Below are 3,836 nucleotides of genomic sequence, written 5' to 3' on the forward strand. Positions count from 1 at the left end.
CTACCTCATCAAGCTCTCAGTGGGTCCTCCTTTCCTTTCATTGCTCATATCTTCATAGAATAGTCAAAATGCTCAATGCCTTCATGCCTCACTTTATAGTTGCTTCTTAAATCCCTGTAATTTGAACCCCACAGTCACCAATTAACTATAGTTTCCAAAGCCACCAATGAAGTTTTAAATACCAAAAGCACTCTACAGTTATTAGTCTTCTTCAACATTCCTCCTCCCTTGTGAAATTTCCCCTTATTGGTTTCTACTTGTCTATGGTGTGTATTTCCTGATAATTTCTTCTTTAGCCCTTCATTCATTCTCCTTTCTATATTCCCCCTTAAACAGAAACATTTCCCAAGACCCACTCTTTAGTCTTCTTGCCTTTATCTGTCATGCTCTACCTTGGCGATTTCATCAAATGTTTCAACCATCATCTCTAAAGCAAATAACTCTTAACTTTGTCCCTTGCACTGACGTTTCTTCTGAGATCTGAACTCCCATTCCAATTACTCATGGTTCATGATTGTGAAACTATCAAAGCTGGAACAATTAATAAACATCTTCTAAACAGAACTCATCATTTTCCCAGAAGCTGTTTCTACTCTCCCATTTACTGTCTTGGTAAATGTCACCTGAGTATGCGTATCACTTCTTAGAGAAAACTTTGAGTAAAGGAGTTACTGCCCTCCTATCCTTCAATTAGTAATTAAATCCTGCTCTGCCTCCACACTGTTGCCCACAATTATCCACTCCATCCTTTCCCATCGACTGTCTTCTCATCCAGGCCCTCCTCCGCTCCCTCAGGCACATTTGCCATGTCTGCCAAACAGGGCGCTTTCTCCAGGTTCTCTCATCCATTCTCTCTAGGGCAATCATCCTAAATGGCTCCCTCTACTGAATAAAGTCCAACCTCTTTGGCCTCCTTTCAAACCTCATTGACCTCATACCTTCACATAGAGCCTACACTCTGGCTACCCTTTTCACTTATGCTTCCCAAATGTACTATCAAGCCTCTGTGCCATTTGTAATCTTATTCTCTTTGTCTAGAATATTCTCCTCCCTCTCCCATTTTATCTGGGGAACTCCCACTTATGGGTACAGGTCCAGCTTAAATTTCAAATCCTCTTCACAATAATCTCTGAGCAAAGGCCATGGCTCCTCTTTACAGATTGTGAACTCCTTCAGTACTGAGGCTTCTTCTTACTCAGGACCTAACTCAGTTCTTCATACATGGCCGCTGCTCCATGAGATCACTTACTTTGCAAATATTTATTGATTCCTTGCCATATAGTGAGCATTATTTTTAAGTGTTGACAATACAGTGATGGAAAAAGTAGATGCAATATCCACCTTCACAGGGCTTACAGCTTAGGGAGAATTATAATAGATAACCACTCTAATGGAACACCAGGGATTCCTTTAGCTTCACTGCATTTCTTGTGCGTTGTATGATCTTTATTAACCCCAGAGAGTAACATCTTGTATATGAAGTTGTTAGTTTCCCTAAACTGCTAATTAATGCATAATTATCCAGTAATAAGTTTAGATATCAAGAGGAAAATTAGCATAGTGATCTGATGCCTAAAGTTTACCTTTTTTTATGTATATACAAAAGAGGAGGACTGAAGAAAGGATAGAGAAATCCAGTAAATGTGTAAATATCAAGGTGCATGTGCATGTGTAAGACTGTTTTTCTGAGGCCGTTGGAAGGATATAAGTGAAGGGAGAAAGAGGACTATATTAAGAAAGGCTGGAGAGGCACAGTGCTGAAAAAGACAGGGTGCTGAGTAGTAGCTTAAGCCACAATCTGCTGTTATATTTTTGGGTGATTAACCTGTTGGTTCCAGAAATCACACGTTTTGTGACCCGTATTCTACAACATTACTGAGTTTTCTAGCAGTTGGCTGGATTCTTCCAGGAACTGTTAGGTCTGCAATTGCTTTGTTAGACAAGCTGAACACAAGGCGGTCACTCAGTTCTATCAAAAATGAGGACAGCATTTCATGCAATGAATTTAGGAAAAGGGAAGAGTGAGGCAATTCTTCATGCTACTTTGGATTCATTGTAATTGGCTGTAAAAATGTCCATAGGATTTTCCCTTAGGAACAAGATACATTATAAACTGCTTGGCACTGCTAATCTTTCTAACATATGTTTTTTAATTTCAAGGAGGAATTTACTCTTACCATTTATCTCACCTAAAAACATGTAATGTTATTACTAAAACCATACTGGTACAAAGGTTGAGATAAATCATGTGGGTTGATGGTAATTTATAAATGCTAAACTGTAATTGGGCTTAGAGTTGTACCCAACAGCCTGTTGACATTCCCACGCACGACAGGAAGGCTCAAGCAACACTTTCTCAGAGAAGCTTTCTCCTGCACAAATTGGAAGGTTCTCAGAACACAGCCAGCTTCTCTGCTCCTGATGACTTAATGAGAACTCTGAATGGAGGACCTGCCTCCATTTTCTTTTCTTTTCTTTTCTTTTTTTTTTTAATTTTCTATGTCATGTAAAATTTCCAGGGATTGGCTGAAGGAAGAATGCAACTGAGGGTCAAAGTTCCGAAGTTACTTCCTCTTTTTCTTGGGAGGCACAGAGCCATGTCTGGAACCTCGGTTAGAGCATCGGCCTGACCGTGCACAGATGCCTTCCTCTTCCAGCTGATACTGCGACTCTGTTCCTCTTCCTCATAGCGACTTTCACAGTCAGCTTTTTGGGCTTCTTCCTCCAGTTCACCCCAATCCTGTCCACTCTCTTCTTCACTGCCCAGTGATTCCTTGGAATAATCTGATTCTTCAGCTTCTGATGAATAATCTTCCTCACTGTTCTCCTCCTCTTTTTCATAGTCATCCTCTGAAGGATTAAAAGTCTCATCTTTGATTTAAGACTCAGAATCCCCTTCCTCAGTATCACTCCCCTCATCCTCAGGTTCCAGGAAAGACCAGCCACCTTGTTTGAAGAAGCCCTCGGGGTCATCAACATTGGTCTTCATAGTTGTAATCCAGTTGAGGGGCTGTACTCCTTCTGTGTACTTTAGGTCACAAGAATTCAACCATTCCTTGATGGGGTCAAGAGAGGCAACATGAATGGCATTGATGGTTGTCACTTTCTTGCTGTAGTCCTTGTAGACGATTACTGTGTCAAAGTTCTTCTGGTGAAACTGGACTCGCTCCAAGTGAATCAGCTCCACTTCACCCAACATCACCACAATAGGTGGCCATTCTGTAGCATTTACCAGCACGATACTAGTAGGCTGAAGGAGGCAGGTACTCCTATAGGAGCTCTGTTAAATCCTAAGTCCCCAAAAGGCACTTCAAAGTCCAGTTCCTCCTTAGTTAGAGCCTCTACTTTCTCAATGAAATTTTTAAAGGCTGTTTTCAGTTTGTGCCTCATTTCTCATTCCATCTGCTCAGCATAGAGGTCATCTCGGTCATGCATATGCTGAGGTTTCCCCAAGTCTGTGGTGATGTCCAGCACCTCTTTGCTCTCCTTTCCTGGACTCCATGGTCCCTTCATTTGGTCAGATCCCCTCTGAGCAAGATGAATAGCGATGCTACATGTCCTGACCAATGTCGTCCCAGTTAAGGCCTCCAGGAAATCCAAACACTAGGTCCTCTGTCAACCTTCCAACTACATTTCAGCCCACACTTGAGGTTTCTTTGCTGAAGACACAATTTCACTGAACACAAGAGATCGGGAAAAGTGAGGGTGGTACTGAGAAGAATAACCATGGATAAAAATAACAGTATTTCAAAATGGGGTCAAATAGGAGACCAGAGAAGTGATTTCAAATGAGAAAATAATAAGGGTTATTATCGTTTGAGTCCTTAGGATGTGCC

The 3,836-nt window shown here is 41.3% G+C and overlaps 1 pseudogene; it reads right to left on the reverse strand.

The window, feature by feature from the left end:
- Positions 1 to 2,564: 2,564 nt before the first annotated feature.
- On the reverse strand, positions 2,565 to 3,390 carry LOC112390727 (FACT complex subunit SPT16 pseudogene; annotated as a pseudogene).
- Positions 3,391 to 3,836: the final 446 nt, after the last annotated feature.

Source organism: Neophocaena asiaeorientalis, unplaced genomic scaffold (genome assembly GCF_003031525.2).
Source record: "Neophocaena asiaeorientalis asiaeorientalis breed wild unplaced genomic scaffold, Neophocaena_asiaeorientalis_V1.1 scaffold371, whole genome shotgun sequence".
Lineage (NCBI taxonomy): Eukaryota > Metazoa > Chordata > Mammalia > Artiodactyla > Phocoenidae > Neophocaena > Neophocaena asiaeorientalis.